Source organism: Ascaphus truei, chromosome 5 (genome assembly GCF_040206685.1).
Source record: "Ascaphus truei isolate aAscTru1 chromosome 5, aAscTru1.hap1, whole genome shotgun sequence".
In the NCBI taxonomy this organism is placed as follows: domain Eukaryota; kingdom Metazoa; phylum Chordata; class Amphibia; order Anura; family Ascaphidae; genus Ascaphus; species Ascaphus truei.
Genome location: NC_134487.1, coordinates 293697582 through 293716955, shown reverse-complemented (window position 1 = coordinate 293716955; position 19374 = coordinate 293697582).

Sequence of the window (19374 nt, the reverse complement as noted above, 5' to 3'; positions counted from 1 at the left end):
CGCTGCTAGTTTTACGTAGCGATTTACAGAGACATTTTGCAGATAGAGTCCCTGCCCTGCGGAGTGATACACCAGGAATTGAACCAGGCTCCCCTGCTTCAAACTCAGTGCCAGTCAGTGTCTTTACTCACTGAGCCATTCCTTCTCTCATGTAAAGCACTAAGAACAGGGGAGAAAGAGGAAAATGGAACTAACGCCTCAAGGGACAAAATCCACACTGTAAACTCTGGAAATAACAGAGAGATGTGATAACACAATGCTAAGGTACTCCACTAATGATGATATAAAGGGAGAATAATACACTGCTGGTGGAAAACTCCCAATAGTGGTAGAAAGTGAATCAATGATGTCACAGACTGATAAGTACCATTATAATATATTAAAATAAATAATAATAAAATGACGGAATACACATAGACTAAAGAAATAAGCAAACTCAGTCCCACATGTTGTCAATGAGAAAAGGACCACAACTCATACATATGCAGATAGAGTGAACTGCATGTATTCAGGATACACAGTATAGAATATACTGAAATCGCTAGGAAGAGTAAGTAGTTGCTAATAAAAGCTAATGGAATGTCCCAATGAACAAAGTCCTGAAGCAAAGCATCACCATGTACTGTAGAATGACCCATAACGGTGGATGTGAGGCAAAGTCCCTAGGGCCTAGGGTGAGAGGAGTAGACTCTCACCAGGCTCCCACTCCAATCCACACTCTATCCGACCATGGACACAGCCTTATACAGACGCCTGCTGACTGTGGTGCTAATGGTCCAGTGGGAATTGTATCCACATGCAAAAACAAGATCGCGAAAAGAATAGACGGAGGGTGAAGCGAAGATTGGACGCCCCAGCTGTACGCCCTGAAGACAGCAGCTGGAACCCCTCTCTCCACATGCTACTCTCTAATGCCCTCCTGAGATCAGCTTCAGGTGACACATAGGCTAAGCACCTGACTCCAACTCAAGAGAAACAGCTGAGGCAGCTCTGGGTTTCATCAAAATGTAATACTTAATACCTGTCAACTTACCCCACATTCGGAGTACACATTGGTCCATTTCTGTTTTTTCACAGCTAGCCATACGTTTTATGGAACTTCTATCACTGCTTTGGTTTGTGTAACAAAATGGGAATAAATACAATGTCATTCTAAGGATATGAGTTTAAAAACCAGGACGGGACCAAACTGGACATTTGGAGTTTATCAGTGGACTGGTGTGATAACCTTGTATTATAATGTACTGAAAAGATTGGACACATGATAGAAATGCATGGAACAGGGAGTGGGTCAAGTGAGATAGATGTGGATTTGTGCTCTCCTTCTATACACTCACACCACACATGTTCTGCTTTGCAAGGCATGGCACGTCCTGCCGGCATGTACTTAATGCAAGTAGCATGTTACATCCTCAAAATACAAGGTATACTGTATAGCAGGGAGTGCTCAACTCCAGCCCTCAACCCCCACCCAACAAGTCAGGTTTTCAGGATATCCCAGCTTCAGCACAGATGGCTCAATCAGAGCCACCTGTGATGAAGCAGGGACTGATTGTGCCAGCTGTGCTGAAGCAGGGATAACCTGAAAACGTGAGCTGTTGGGGGGGGGGGGGGCGAGCTTGAGGGCTAGAGTTGAGCACCGCTGCTGTATAGGACAACAGCACAGGGGTGTTTATCCCCAAACAATGCACGGTCCTGCACTCTCACCCAAGCTTCCAGAGCCTAACTTTTCTTGGACTATTAAACCTGAAAAAGCTGTGTAGTGCGGCAGGCATAAGCTTATAGGGCTCCATGCTAGAATAGTTAGGAAGTAAAAAGTGACACACTGTGTGTGCTCATTAGCATGTCATTACCCAGAATCCCTGGCTGCAGTGGAAGCACTGTATGGTACGAGATAATGCGGACAAGCAGGGTTGCAGAACTGTCTGTAATGTGAATGTGCTCACAAGGGGCATTTTTATTTGCTATACACTGTACAGGGGAGGGTTTGTCACTTTTTTACTTGCCATAAAATATTTTTGTGTCACTAATTATCCTAATTCATAATGTTTTTTCCGAGTAGTTGTGGTGAAAGTTTAAAGCCAATTTTCAATTTACGTCTTGACTTTGTACAAGCTAATTTACTTACTTACTTTACCAAGTGCAGTATTAATCAAGAGTTATATATTTAATACAAACTTTGTATGAATATGAATTTAATTCTCAAATTGAATTTTGTTGTTGTTTTTTTCTCTATTGGAAAATCTGAAGCACTGCTCAACAGGATATAGTTGGGCTTTGGACTTCCTTTTTACATATAGGCACCACGTCTGCTTTACGCCAATCATGTGATACTGATCCTGTGGAAATGGAGTCCTTGAATATTAAATGTAATGTTTTGGCTATTACTGAAGTTATACAAACACATGGGCAAACATGCTATTAGCCATTTTTGGCTACTAGTGCCTTTGCCCATTTGTATGTGTGATGATGGGGGTAGAGGAGGTGGGGGTAGGGGTTATTGCCCCGGGGAGGGTGGTTAGGCCATCAAGGTCAATATTTGGATAGGCCATTATATACTACATACATAGATCCAAATAACCCCTCTGGTGCTGCTAGGACAATAATGCAAATATTACTCACAGATTGTAAGCTCCTTGGTACAGGACCCTGCTTACCTACTGTACCCCTGTATGTGAATATTGATCTATTCCAACACCCTTGTACTGCGCTGCAGAATATGTTGGCATGTTATAAATAAATGATCATAAGAACAGTCACATTGTTAACATTATCTGTCACATAGTGATCAATCAAGCACTTTTTAGGGTTCAGAAGTCCCTAATCTTACTTTGGTCCTTGGGAGTTGAAATGTCGTGGCAGGGCAGCTTGAAGCTTTAAATATACATAGTGAAGCAATTATAGAGTTTGGTTACCTGAGCTGGCGTGGTAGGAAAAAAACGAGGTGCATTGTAGACAAAACAAGTATAAATGATTAGAAAATACATGTTGTAGAAAGGGAGCTCCGGCAAAAGAGGACATGACTTGGCAATTTGTCAATGTTAAATGTATTGTTAATTGACACTAAGATGACCTTGTCAAGTAGGGACCATACCATCCGAGTTCATGGCCAGAAAGGCAGGTAGCTAATGGACCATGTCATTTATATGAATCATGTCTAATTGGCAAGAGCATGAATGTCCTCTGGGACTTCTCTGTCTATTCTCAGTTTACAAGTTTATGGTTGTGGGCTGGGTCATCATTACAACAGCTGTTGGCTAAAGTTCTAACTTCTAAGTTGAGATGAAGCAAGAGTCAAGGACAATTAAGCCATTAATTACACCCACAGCTTAACAAGCCATGTTTCTGCATCTGCAGATGTTCACACACCAACTTAAAACATTTTAGAAACATTTATTGCAATTATTTTCGAGGGGGGCAGCTCTTCCAAAAATATTATTCTGTGAAAACACTGAATATCAGACCACTCGTCCTAACCGTTCCAGTGCCAACAGAGCTTTACTAACCAGTGGTTCCACTCGGCTTCAGATCCACTGTTTAATTGGGTCGGAAGTGACTAAAACCCAAACTAGCCATAGCTACATTTACAACCATTGCCTTTATGGAAAGTCAAGCCTTAGCCAGCTCAGGCCTTCAAAAGCCCCAATCAAACGTAGAAGTTGAGATTGGCTGATCTGATTATAAATTGGTTGGGTTGAATAGGGTATTTGGGACGAAGTGTAAGCTTTCTTTATAACAATGCAGGCTTTTATATAACTATTACAACAATCTTAATTGGTCCTCGTTTCATCTGCCCCCATCCGATGAAAGACTAAGTCATTCTTTCAGTAAACAATATTTACAATGAGTTTATGATGGATAAACTTTAAATAAAAAAAAACAATCCCTTTATGGGCCTGCAAAATGTTACAGGCACTTTCAGTAAACCACGTTGGTAACTTTAGGCCAAACACAGTGATTTGCTGAATTATTAAGTATAGGATGCAACAATCATTTATTTCATACTCGAGAACGTATGAACTGCAAGACGCGGTGTCAAATGAGAGGCGTGATCTTTATTCATTTAGCCATTTTTGTTTTTCAAATGCATTCTGAAAAACAGTGCAATAAATAGAATGAACAATTATAACCATAATCTAAAAGATTCAGAAAGGTCAATTTCGTTTTATGGTCCTCATTTTGTATCAGCCAGAATTGGCAAATTCTGATCAATGGGATTTTTATTTTACCTGCAACAAAACCGGTCAGAATGTCGATATTGTTTCTCATTTTTACATATTTTGCATCTGACAACGGCTGCCTGTTTTACAACACGAGCTTAATCAGGGCCCAATGTTGTAGACAGTTTGGAGCCACCATTTCACTCTAAGATTATGTGAGAACATAATTCAAGATTAAATTCTGTTTCCATTTTCAGCACTGAGTCAGGGTTTTCATAGCAAGTCATCAAGGTGTCTCTTTAGAATGAAATATGTGTTGTTATGGAAAGCCTGTGATGGGCTGCTTTAGTGGAGGAGGTAGTACAGAAAAAAGCATACATTGTAAATAGGCCATTGTAAGTTGTCAGTTTTCTAACTCTTTCGCATCAAGAGTCTCAGGTGCTGTAAATTCAACTAATTTAACGCTGACCCGAAGCTTAACTGAAATGAAGGAGTAAGAGGAGTTACAGCTGTAAGTAAGAATCTGTCACTTACAGGATAAGCTTGCCTGGACAGACACAATGTTCAGTGCTTTGGAATGTGAACGCTCTGTATTTTTTATATAAACCCGGGAATAAAGGACCTCTTGTGCTGTCAGTTTGGACCTCTCTGCTGGCTTTATTTTCTGCAACAAGATTACACCTGTTTGGAGAATTTCTTTGCAAAATACACTTGGGCTGCATGTTACATTTTTTACGAGTTTCCTTTGCAAGATAATGCTCACCTCTCAAGAAGTTCATGTTATTGGACCATTAGTCTGGCCAGAAACAGACTGATTATTTCTTAACAGAAACACGTTGAACACTTTGGCACTTTCATTATCTCAGAAAAGCAAGAGCTTTTTTTTAACAGTGTATTGTAACAATTTATTACAACACCGTCGGACTGGGAATGAAGGGTCCACGGTGCCAAGCAAATTGTACGGGCCCAGTACAGAGGCAAAAAATACATTTACTAAATGTGTGTGTTTGTGTGTGTGTGTGTGTGTGTGTGTGTATATATATATATATATATATATATATATATATATATATATCACTGGGGCAGTGGAACAAATGGGAGAGAGTGGGAGATGAGGTGTGGAGAGTCAGTGACGTGGAGGCAGAGGAAGTGGCATGGGGAAGCAAAGAGAGTGACCTGTGGGGGGATGAGAGAGTGTGATGTGGAGGAGGGGGGGGAGGATGTGACACATGGGAGAGGGGAGGGAGTGACCTGTGGTGGATGGGAGAGACCTGTGGGAGAGGGGGGGAGGAAAGGGAGAGTAGCCTGTAGGTGGAGGGAGAATGGCTGTGAGAGCGGGAGGAGTATGTTGACGCCTTGGGTAGGAGTGCATCATTGCCCCCTCTGGTCAGCTGCTTCATGCTGGAGAACTCCCGCTCCTCTTCTTAGGCCTGGGACATGGTGCAGGGAGTGGCGCTGGGCAGCGCTGATGCTCATGCTCTCCTGCTCAAGCAGGAGATTTTTCTTGTCCCTGCATGAGCGTCAGCGAGCGCGCTTGTGTGCCGGGTGGGAGGCTTTCGAGAGGCGGGCCTGGAGGCGGAGCGGGAGGCGGGGCTAGCGTGCCACGTCACGGCGCCGACGTCACGGACTGCCATTGGCACGTCACGGACTGCGCTTCCCTCAGCGGGAAAACTAAACTTGGTTTGTCGGCTGAAGTTCCACACGCCTCCGCACGCCTGCGGAAGCGTGCGGAATCGCCGTCTAAAGCCGCGCCGATAGGGATAATGTTTCCCCTCAGCGCGCCTCAGCACGGTCTTTTTGACCATGTCCGAGGCCTTACCCTTAGAATTAGTGCTGAGCACAGGAGACGAGTTGGCGCCTATCCATGAGCTTGCTGTCCGTAGGGAGCGCAGAGAAGCTTCGATCCGCATCAGCATCATCTAAATAAGGGGGAAAGGCAGAGAAAACTGGCTTTACTAACTTGCGGTCCAAATGGCAAACATTTTATTGATAAGAACCTATAAAAAGACAGGGTGCTGGCTATTTAATTAGTACTTTATTTTCGTCAACAAATGATTGGAGAACATTTACCTTAAAATCTTTCAATGCCATGGGGGAATGCAGTAGATCAAATATCCATGAATCCCAAACACCTCTTGTACTAACCGGGTTATGGATAAAAACCCAAGTATGGGCGCCCTGTAATGATCATGTGTTTTGGGATGATGCTGCTATAGGGAGCTTTGCTATTCACAATAGATTACATTTACAGATGAATACTTTCTCATTGTATTTAGTGAAGACTGAATTCCAGGAAATCGGGCTTCCTTCAATGTATCCCATGCACTTTGCCGAATGAATAAAAATACACGAAGGTTGAAGTAATCCCCGACCACAATGTCACAATGGAAAAAAAAGGTATCGTTGTATGGATGTTATGTGAGTAACATCCCTCATAACAAATAGGGCAATTAATCTGAAGCATGTGGCACTGATGAGTTTGCCAGCCCAGTAGAAGCCGTAGGTATGGCATGAACCCTTCTGAACAGATATTAACGTGATCACATTGTTATCAACACAAATGCTTCCACTTGACATGGAAATAGATTTTACACGTATGCGCACCGCCGACGCGGTCAGCCTGATAAGGGCCCTTAATGCACCAGGCATGTAATGACGACTCCTGGTGTGCCTGGGTCATGCCATATCTGGTACGTCATAAGGGCATTATAAGGGTTAAAGCAGAGGTGGCCAACTCCAGTCCTAAAGGGCCACCAACAGGTCAGGTTTTCAGGATATCCCTGCAACGGCTGAGCCAGAAGATTGAGCAATGTGCTAAAGCTGGGATATCCTGAAAACCTGACCTGTTTTTACCTGATTCTTCGTGCGCCGCACGCCCCATCGCGCTCGGGCATGCGCGCAGTCTAGGGCATTTTGATCGAGCCACGCACGCATTGCTAGTGCGGTTGAGTTAACAAATGGGCGTGGCCTTACACTGACTAAAGTAGTGAGTGAAACTGAAAGGCGGCCATTTAGTGAACCCAGGGAAGCAGGATCTTTGCTGATCAATCACGGGAGAACGAATCAATCGACAGCTTAGGTAATTCGTTTTCAATAAAGGAATATTGCATATATTGAGATGCTTCTTCAAAGCAGCAGTCTGCTGCCCTGCCATTGTTTTTTTTATCTCTTCAAATCTAGAACCTTTTTTTTAATGATTAAAATGGAGCTCTCCCCATAGCCCAGTGCGTTCTAAAGGTTACCATGGTAACCTTTAAGGGCTGAAAATGAAGAAAATCATTATTTTTAACACTACAAAAAGTTTAAGTATTTAACATTTTCCCCTACTTTTATTTAAAGCAGAGCCCATAACATCTTTGTTGTTAGAGGAATCGCTCTGGCAGTGAAGGGGTTAGTTCTTACCTCAACCCAGCCATAAATCCCTAATTATGTCCTCAAATCCCCGCACCATCTCATTTTTCTCGGCCTGTCACTGTCCCAGTCAGAATCTCAGTTACCATTAACTATCTTAATATATAGCCATTCAAACTAAAGCAAAAACGGAAAAAGTGTGTATAAGCCAAAATAAATCTAAAGGTCATTCTTGTTTTTAGCCTCTGTTTGCTAAATGCCCGGCACGGTGCATTTTACTGGCGCAGCGTATGGTTTGGCAGCTCAAAATTAATAATAGCATGTTCTTGTATAGCGCTGCTAGTTTTACGCAGCGCTTTACAGAGACATTTTGCAGGCATTTTTTTTTGGTGCCTGAGGCACAAGGAGATAAGGTGACTTGCCCAAGGTCACAAGGAGCCAACACCGGGAATTGAACCAGGTTCCCCTGCAGCAATCTCAGTGTCAGTCAGTGTCTTTACTCACTGAGCCACTCCTTCTCCCTAATCAAATATATCAACAACAACAAATCCCAAACCATTGCATAACTCTTCAGCACTCAACGGGTTAAGCGTAGGATTATTTTTCTTCTTCTTCTTCTTCCCATACAGGAAAACAAAGGTCAGATGGGCCATCTCTAGTCTGCATGCTGAACAAGGCTGTTTTTCTATCGCTCATTGTAGCGCTATGTATAAACTGCAGTGTCCTCAATAATCCTCATAGTGGTTTCACACAGACGTAAGGACACCTGTGTTGGGATGGACAATTAATAAAAGGGGAAAAAACCCGGGCGCTACCCAACAGTGTGGTGAATAAGAAGAACTTGCTTCCTTAATTAAACAACACAACCTTATGAGTCCTAAACGGTTCTCATCTGTTTTTCGGTCTCCGTCTATGGGTATCATGCAGTAAGCAGCGAAAAAATGCAATCGCCATTTTAGGAATTCGCCATGTTTTTGGCGAGTTAAACTGTCTGTATGCTGTAAGGGGCGAATCCCTGGCGAATGAATGCGCCACCACCATTTGATGAAATGGCGTGTAACCGGTGGCGGGACGGCTGCCTGGCGAGAAACTGCCGAGAAGCCGTCCCCTGGCGAGTTGTGTTTGCAGCAGAGAGAGATCCGCTGCTCTCTCGGCGCAAACATCAACACAATAAAAATTATTTTTAAAACAACTTTTATTCATAGTGTACATGTGCAGGGGGTCTCCGGAGCTGAACCGCATTGGTTTCAGGTCGGGGGACACCCTGCTCCCCGAGATACAGCCCCCTTTATGAGGTGCCGGTATCCCTCTGCATTTAAAGGTCCCGATCACGTGACCGCGGCATGTAAACAAAGCAGAGGGATACCGGCACCCCATAAAGGGGTCTGTATCTCGGGAAGCAGGGGGTCCCCGGACCTAAAACAAAAACGTTTCTGCTCCGGAGACCCTCTGCACATCTACACTATGAGTAAAACACACATATCAATAAAGACTCGTTCCTTACCTTACAGGGTATCTGCTACGGTAGCGAAGCAGCATGAATATTTATTTAATAATACTGTACAGTGAGCAGGGGGTCCACCGAGCTGAACCGCATCACTTTGTGGACCAAGGACCCCCTGCTTCCAGAGTTGCAGGCCCCGGTATGTGTGATCGGATGGGCAGTGTCGCCGCCATGTTTATAGCGCCCCATAGGCTACGTGCCCGCAACAAACATGGTGTCCACACTGTAACCGATGCCCCAAACCGGGGACGTAACTCGGGAAGCAGGGGGTCTCTGAGCCACAAATAAATGCGGTTCAGCTCAGGGGCCCCCCTGCTCCCGCACAATATTATTAAAATACATTAATGCTGCTTCATTACCATAGCGGATAGCCGCTAAGGTAATGAAGGGGTTAACGCATAGTAGCATGTTTATTGGGGACAAATGCCCCCAATAAACATAGCAGCAATACACAACATACAATACAGAAATGGGCAACATTACTATTATCCACAAATGGATAATAGTGCAGTTGTCCATTTAAAATACATACACAACAATAAAGACATTAAATACATATAGCACTCACCCATGTGCGGCTGCCACGATGAAGGCCATCCTCATCTTCATCATGCCCATGCACCATCCGCTTCTGCAAAACAGACACAAGAATTAAAACATCCAATGTAATGTCCCATAACCCCTTAATCACCATAGCGGTTATTAACCGCTACAGTCATTAAGGGGTTAAGCCACCATCAGCCACATACCCTCCCCCACTAACCCCCCCAACCACCCTCACCCACTACCCACAGGGGAGTCCTACCAAATACCCTTGGGGCCAATACCCCCTCCCCCAGCACATACAGTACAATAATGTGCCAAATAACTATTATCCACATAGGGATAATACATTATTTGGCCATTATTAAACACATTAAATACCGTAATAAAGTAAAGAAAATTGTACTAACCTCATCAATAAGAAGGCTCCGTCGCCAGCATCATCCTTGGGGTCCGTTGCCAAAATAATAAATAGCCAATACATCTCAATTACATTAACATACCAAGGAACCCCTTAATCACCTTTTCGGGTACTAACCTCAAAGGTAATTAAGGGGTGAAGCCATCCTGCAATGGCAACACCACTTATGCATAACATCTTCAATGAATTAAAAACCAATTTCCTACACAAATCTCAAGTAATCATTCAATCTGAAGCCTCAAATGCCACTTAAAACATTGCTTTTACAGTGTATACATGTAGCATAACATGTAAACTACATGTACACGCTGCAAATCAATGTTAACAATACAGTAATCCAACTCAAATAGCCTGACATCACAAGAAATATATTATGTCAGCAAATAAAGTCACCATCAATGAATTAACAGACATGAATTACATCCCTAAACAATTAAAATACCATCCATACCAATTACACAATTAACTATAGCTATCGTAACAGAGAACAAGTTCAAAACATACAAAAAAGGACACCAACAATTACAATATACTATAGCAAGCCTCTCCATAACCTACAGTACAGCATAGAAGCCCAAAACTTACATCTCTCTAATAATAAAATACATTTAACACACATCTATGCAAAGCAGCATAGCCACAATCATTTACAATACATAAAATCAAGCTTTAACAACAAATATCATTTCTTACCCTGTATGTATATATCTCTCTAGACATACATACATACAGTGGCAAGAAATGATATGCATAAAAAAAAATGAAGACATGAAAAAGCAAAAAAAAACACATTAACATTAAATACATTTCTTTATTTAACTTACCATTACTTGCCCCCACCGACTCCCGTTGATCAGCTTACTCACGAACCAATCCACGAACAGGAAGCCATAAAATAAAAAAACATAAAATAATAAACATTAAAATAATAAAACACGACAATCCAGGGGTCTTCTAGTTGTATTCCATCTTCATCTGTATTCTTCTACCTTCTTCCGGGGTCTTCTTGCCGTCCGGTGCCACGCCCTGGTCTTCTTTCTTCAGGGGAGGTCCTTCCTCCTCGGCGTCTGGCTTCAAAATGAGACGACATAGGCTTTTAAAGGCCTATGACGTCACATTTTCGTCATATGGTTCCCACGGCCCTGATTGGGCCGTGAAAACCATGTGTTTTGGCCGATGTAAAAAAAATTATGACGTCACTTAAAGGCAATGACAGCACAGCCAATCAGAATGGCTTTGCTGCAATTGCCTTTAAGATGACGTCATGAAAAGACACATGGCCGGACTCACATGGTACGGCAGCCAATCAGAGCGTGGGAAGTCTATCCCTACTCTGATTGGTTCAAGTACCATGTGACAGAGGCTTGGGGGAGAAAGGATGTGACGTCATTGAAAGCCTCTGTCACATGGTACTTGAACCAATCAGAGTAGGGATAGACTTCCCACGCTCTGATTGGCTGCCGTACCATGTGAGTCCGGCCATGTGTCTTTTCATGACGTCATCTTAAAGGCAATTGCAGCAAAGCCATTCTTGTTCGCTGCAGGGCTCATGCTCATTTTCCTGTCGATTGCAAACCCTGTATTCAAGTTCCGCGAACACTTTTGGTACTAACATGACGTTACTATTTGTGGTGGATTGGAAAAGAGGGTAGAGCCCTATAGAGCAGGAAGCTAAAAGCAGTTTTTAATAATCCACACAATTGCTTCTCTCTTCTATTTAACATGGACGCGGTATCACACAACATGTGAAGGCTTCTAGCAGGGACAGTTCTGATAGAGCTGCCTGTGACCCAAATAGGCCATTGCCATGTGGGTACTTTTATCAGGGAGAAAATAGAACATATAAATGCTTCTGCACTATGAAGCATAACAGAACTACAGAACAAATTGCACCCCAGAGGTGGCTGCTCGGATGTATGTAAAGGATCAATGAGATGCACTTTACAAATATTTAGGTATGATGTAAACACAAGATATTATCAATCTTCAATATTTTATTTTGACATACAATATGATACCATTTGGAGAACGAGCGGCTCAGTGAGTTAAGACACGGCCTCTGCTAGGACAGCGACACTGAGTGTGAAGCAGCAGAACCTGGTTCAATTCCTGGTGTCGGCTCCTTGTGACCTTGGGCAAGTCACTTTATCTCCTTGTGCCTCAGGCCCCCAAAACATAGATTGTAAGCTCTGTGGGGCAGGGACTGTGTCTGTAACATTCCTATGTGCTGAATACCACGCGCTATACTGTCATTGTGACGCGCTTTGCGTCCCATTGGGAGAAGCGCGCTATATGAAATTAAGTTGTTATCATTATTACATGCCACATCTATATAACGGTGCAGGGCGGAAACATTTCAGGTACAGAAGAAAAGGTTAACAGAGCTCTGTATGGGGGGGTTTCACATGCACATTGTTGTGACAAGAAATCCAATGACTGTCCTGTTTGAACAGGTATTTACGTTCTGCATTTGGTTGATATGTTGATATGTTGATATGTTGATATGTTGATATGTTGATATGTTGATATGTTGATATGTTGATATGTTGATATGTTGATATGTTGATATGTTGATATGTTGATATGTTGATATGTTGACATTTCACCGGCCTCTAATGTGACAGCGTTTATTGCATTAAAGTTACATCAGGCGTAGCCAACTCCAGTCCTCAAGAGCCACCAACAGGTCAGGTTTTTCGAGATATCCCTGCTTCAGCACAGGTGGCTCAGTCTTGAATTGAGCCACCTGTGGTGAAGCAGGGATATCCTGAAAACCTGACCTGGGTGGCCCTTGCGGACTGGAGTTGGCCACCCCTGGGTTCGAGCGTGACGTGGCAGTGCTGAAAGTGCCATAGTCTCTTATTGTTTCACAGATTAGAATCCTAATCAGCAATTAGCCAAATTATCCTAGGGGATCGAACACTCTCCTTTACAGAGAGAGAAAAAAAGGGTTTCCCCCTTTGGATCCCTGCAGTGATGGACAGGTCAGCGACCTTGTTGGTATGTCCAAGGCCCCTTCATCGTCCAACAATGTTTAGTAAAAAAAGAAAACACTTAACTTGGCATTAACTGTCCTGTATAACCATAAGGCAGCAATGCCACGTGACACACCCGTCCAATTCTGCATGACTAACCAGGTTGGTGTTTGTGGCTCACTGCGAGTGCTCATTTGCATGTCATTACCCAGAATCCTTGGCTGCAGTGGAAGCACTGTTTGCTAAACGATAATGGGGAAAGACCGGGCTGCAGACCTGTCTGAGACATGCAAACGTGCTCCACACGTGGTATTTATTTTTATTTAATAACAATAGAAATCTAACATGCCAGTGAGTGACAATATTCACAGCCTATCATATAGCGTGTTTCTCCCAAGGGGACGCAAAGCGCGTCACAATTACAGTACGCTATAGCCTCATTCTTTTGTATCCTTCCCCTTCCCATTTATGTGTGAAAAATAATAAAAATATAAGTTTAAAAAAAAAAGACTGGCGGTTACTTAAAGGGCACGTTTCCCAACTAAAAACAACAAAGGGTGTCAGGACACTTCTTGATACACTTAGCTATATGCACACACACACCGATTGACAGGACTCACAGGGAGAGTCCCAGTCTGAACAGCTGTTTCTAGAACATTGGGTGGAGCCACATACAGGCGGTCCTCGGTTACCCAACGGAATCCGTTCTGGAAGTAGCGTTGGATAGTGAAACCGCTGTAAAGTGAGTCCCATGTTAATCAGTGGCGGTGAGCGTCGGATAACGCATTCCGGCGTCGAAAAACGGCCCATGGGGTTGCATTGTAAAGCGTTGGATATGCCATTCGTTGTAAAGTGAAACGTTGGATAACGAGGACTACCTGTACACCCTTCAATCTCCCTATGGTGATATCACTGACATACAAGGGAGTGGCCATCCCATCTGCAGAGTCATCCTACATCACATGGTAGAGAGGGGAGTAACCTGAGTGATCCCCCACAGTTAACCCATTAAGTGAAATAGTCGTCCCAAAGGGCGCTATAGAAATAATGCCTTTTATATTCATTAATAGAATATTTCACAACCTCCCACCTGATTAGAAATATAAAATTACTGCCACTGATAATCTGTCACTGACGATGCAATGCAATGATTCGCTAAAATAAAATAACGCAAGAGGCACTCTGCCAATTTTATTGAAATGGCTACAGACAGCCACATGTACAAAGCAAGTGGCCACGCCCAAAATAATTACTCTCGAATTGTAACAAGCATTCATTTATATGCATCGCTGCTTCCAGCAAGTGAAAGCACAGGCATTGGAAATGCTACCGCTATGACTGTACATCACTAGAGCACACAGTCTTAAGTTTGGCACCATGAATATAATAAGGCAGAGGGTGAAGCTCAGCGTCATGTAGAGCCGGCGATAACTCTCCTCGAGGAGGAGGAAGATGAGGAGGAGGAGGAGTATTCCACTTCTATGTATAACAGATCCCTCTGGCAGCAAAGCGGGCAGCAGTAGCCACAAACATACAGAGATTTTCAAGTAGCTATGCAATACGATATGAAAATGTTAAAAAAAAACTATTAACTACCATTTATATGATTTCTATTACGTCACCTTTTACTGTTTGTCATATCGAGCAGAAAAATCCAACTTTCATGTAAATTGGAGCAATTATAGGTCTGTCGCAGTAGGTTATGATATAAAGAATCAAATAAATATTCTTTGGAATTGGGGACGGCGTGATGACCTCATCAAGTGCGTAGTTACATAATGGTGTGTAGCGAAGAAGATAAGCGGGTACTAAAGAGCTTGAGACAGAGGATCGTCCAAAACGCTGACATATAAGGTTTCCTGATTAAGGACGGTCGCTAGGAGGACTGAGAAAACTAATTAGTAAAACAGCGTCGCGTTCCGGAGAGGGAGCAGCTGGATCAGAGTGTTATCGGTGATGCAATTAGACAGCGGCGTTCTCGTCTTCGGGCGTTTCGGGAGGAGGACATTTTGAACATACATTGAATTTAAACATTATAGTAATTTTAGTGTTTCCGATTAGATTGCAAGAGTTTAACACTTTTACGAACTTCGAAGGGAAAACTCCTATTTCTTGTTTGTGACGGGAGGGGGTAACCAGGCTATATAATAAAGGTTAAGCCCCCTGGTTACCCCTGAAACTGTGGGGTCCCTGGTAGCTGCATCAGCACCATATTATTATTTTGTTTGCAGGAGTTCGGGGGCCGAAGTTACCGGTAGTCCTTTAATTCTCCCCGGGGAGCAGGCATGATTTACCGGTATGTGGGAGGAATTACACCGCGGCAAACCAGTGTCCCCAGACTCCTGGATTTCGAGGCCAAACCCATTTCCCTTATAAGTATAAGGTTCCCCAAAGTATATACTTTATTAAAGTGTACTTTGTAAGTGTAGCCAGGTCCCCCAGGCTTACCCTTATCTCCGCTGCAATGGGGGAATAATGGAAGGTTGCTGAGCGTGCAGGGAGCGTTTCGGTACACCGGAGGCCCGAACGTCCAGGACGCCGCCATTTGTACTTGCGCATGCGCAGAGTATCGGAGGCGACGGCGTAAGATAAGAGGTCGCGCATGAGCAGAGAGTGGTTGCGGTAGCGTGCGAAGCACGGGCCAATTGGAAGGGCCCTAGGCCCGGAAACTACAAGTCCCATGAGTCTCAGCCAGACCAGGTGACGCCAGGGAGCCAATAGGGCGATTGGAGACTCTGCAGGAAAAGTTAGGAGGTTGCGCAGGGGAGCACGCAGGCAGAGAAGATCGGGAGGGGGACGAGGAAGGAGCTCAGTGTGTAGAGAGGCAAGTAGCCTCTACACTAGGCCCGTATACCCCCAGGCCCAGCTAGGCCCTGAGTCACAGTCAGTCAGAGTTAATGTAGGGACAGGCCCTAGAATAGGAACCTGTCACATTAGTGAGTGAAGCCGCTAAAGACACAGAGACTGTCACAGCACCATCCCAGAGGTTTGGGACCAGACCTCTTCAGGCATATCATCAGCCCTCCGGGTGGGATCGCCACGGAAGGTATCACAGGCAGCTCCGCGTTGTCGGATACTTTGTGAAGTCTGTTGGCGGGCCCGAGCGCAGGAGCGCTCGGCAGGTAACATCCATTAAGTGCACGAACTATAATATTATTCATACTAGTGGCTGCGCAGTCACACACATACACTCACATACGCTCACTCTGGGGTATTGGACATGGTGTGGGAACACGGTGAAGGGTCGCGTCCTGTGAGACGCGTTAGTATAGTGTCTCATTGAAGAGTAACACCGATAGGGATATACAATGCATGGCTATGGTTACCGCTAGTAAAGCTACTGTTTCTTTTACATGCCGTGTGTGTAGTATTGTATTATTGTCCTGCGAGGAACATTTTCCGCTCTGCTGGGAGCCATCGCAGGTGGAGGCGCTGCATCTGATAAGAGGTACTCTATATAAATATATTGCTCCAGACTCTCCATGGCAGAGGCTTAGGCCGCGTCCATGGATAGTGCTTGCGGGCGGAGGCGCGCTGAGGCGCGCTTCCGCTCGGCACTGAGCCCCTACAGCCGCAATGAGAGCGGCTTTAGTAGGGGCTCGCCTACGCTTCCGCGGTCTTAGGATTTTACATTTTCCCGCGTGACGTCACTGGCCCACCCACCGACACGCGGGTGGACGGCGCGCTGTCTAAGGCCAGGGAAAGCACCCGCTTTCCCTCAGCCTCAGCGCGCCTCCACCCGCCAGCAACAACCATGGCCGAGGCCTTAGGCCCTGTGAGCCAGCAGGTTATGCAGCATTGGTAGTTCTACTGTATTCAGAAGGAAACAGGGCTACATAAGGTTTCAGACCTTTGCGATAAGACGCTATATAGTCAGCTAGGGCATCAGCATAGACGCCAGCATGTCTGTCTAGAGTCCGTAGTTCAAAATTGGCTTGGTTTTGAAGCTAGGAAAGTCTGCCCTGCAGAGACTAAGTCAGACGCAAGGACCAAGTTCTCATTTTAGAACCATAGAGGTCGCGGTCAGGGGTTCCTGCCGAAAACAGTTCCAGAACTATCGGAATTAGTTCCCCGTCAGGATTTTGTGCTGAATCTTGGTCCAAGACGTCCGGAACGACGAGGTAAGCCCTTGCAAGCGGGCGCCCTGCACCTAGGAAAGGCTGCATCTCATACCCCAGTCCCCAGTAAGTGTGTATATTTCTGTATTTTGTGTTTTGTTGTATTTCCGAGGTTTTATCCAAATAAACCTCATTTAATTTCACTGCCTTGTTTTGCCTATTCAGTGAACCCAAACATATAAATGTGTTAAAAGACCTGGTCTATCGTGACATCGTTTAAGGAACACGAACCTCCCGCAGCGTATCTGGTACTTGCTGACATAATACAGTGACATTTAGTTAACATCAGTGGATTGTCTACATTGTGCTTCTTATATAGTGTTAATCTACATAACACACCAGCAATCGTGCACTTTCTCATGGGAATTTAGCGAGAAATATATCAAATGTGATTAAAAACGAAAAGTTTTTCCTGAATACGGTGTACTGTACATACACACATCTATATATACTGTACTGCATATTCACAAGCCTACAAGCCTATAGAAAGAGACCGCTACTGTACTATTCCTTATCTTTCATTGTGCTCCTAACGTGACAAAGTCCTAGTTTTATTAGAAAAAATATTATATAGATAACTGAAAATGTTCACGTTGAAGAGCTTACGTACTAAAGTGATTTACCCTCATGGTCACAAGGATCATTGGGGTTGTAACTGGGTTCACCTGCTTCAATGATGCGGAGGGAAAAAAAAAACATTGGTGTGAATCCAGTTCAAGATGTGAACTAAGATTGGGAGATCTGAAAATCTGAACAGGCTCAGGCTTCTCTACTAACCTTTCCCTGCCAAAAGTGACAGCAACTCTTTGCACAGTACAGGGGTTTGTATGCATGATGACTCCACAATTAGTTTCAAGCTGGACTAGTGCTGATCCTGTGCCAAGCAGCAACCGCAGTCGCAACTCCTTGTGATTGTGGGTAAGTTGCTGTTGGGCCTCGGAATAGAGCAAGCAACAGGACCCCTCTGCTTCTGGAGATACTTACCTCTCTAGGGGCAGGATCGGCCTTAAAGCAAGACGGTGGCCATGGGCCTCGCACCTTCGTGGGGCCCTGCGGTCTCTTCTATCCCTTCTCCTGTTTGCTCCACCCGACAGGAAAGGGGAGAGTAGGAGGAGGGAGCTGGTGGGGGGGCGGGGGGTCCCCGAACCGGCTCACCCCAAGGTAGGGGGTTGGGGGAAGGAGGTGTCTGCAGCTGGGATAAGTAGGGGGAGCCAGTGGCCGCTCTGCTTGGCCAACAAGGATCACGTAATGGTAGCGTGTCAATGCTCCAGCTCCCGTGATGTCATCAGGTTCGGCTTCCAATTGGCCCGCGTGACGCGGCACGCCCTTTGGAGGTCTCTATCTCGGGAAGCAGGGGGACCCCAGAGCGGAAATGAATGGGGTTCAGCTCTGGAGACCCCTGGCTTCAAATTTATGTTGAAAAAATTATAAATAAAAAAAAGCGCATGAATTGATTCTTTAAATGGCTCATGCCGTAACACTGTTGTTTTTTGGTGTTTGAAAAGCTGTTTTGCATAGCGTGTGATTGCTTAGCTTTACTCTCCTTGTGGCAAAACACATACATCAAAGTATGTTATGTAGGGAAATGTCTACTCCGCAGTACTCCCCCTTCTGCTATTTCCCCCAAATATCATTATTCAATTTCCCACCCATTGGTGACATTACGCCTTTCTCTGGCCGCAACACATTTCAAAGCATATTAACCCATTCCCAGCAAAAAAAGAAGTGTGGAATTCAAATGAGGCCCTTTGTGGAAACGGGGCCCAGTGTAACATTGCTAATCAAGCTGGCCATACTATGCCGGAGAAGCTTGCTACCTGAGATCAAGCCATTTGCTACCTGGAGGTGACTAAATCCCTTGTCAACTCTCACTCGTGTTCTGTGATGCTCACTAGCTTGGGGTCCGAATCACTGATTTTTTTTTAAGCATCCATACCCTCATAGGGCTGAAGGAGCGGCTCAGTGAGTAAAGGCACTGACTGAAAACAACAACCCTGAGCTTGAACCCGGGAACCATGTTCAATTCCTGGTATCAGCTCCTTGTGACCTTTGAGAAGTCTCCCTGTGCCTCAAAACAGATTCAATTGTAAGCTCATCTGTGCAGGGACTACCTGTAACATTCCTATGTGCTGTGTGCCGCGCACTATACTGTAATTGTGACGCGCTGTCAATCCCATTGGGAGAAAAGTGCTACATGAAATATAGTTATTATTAACTTTAATAGTCTCACAGGGAAAAAAACCCAGCATTTTTATCCAAAATAAACCATTTTTTTGTCCCAAATCTCACTGATTCCAGTCCT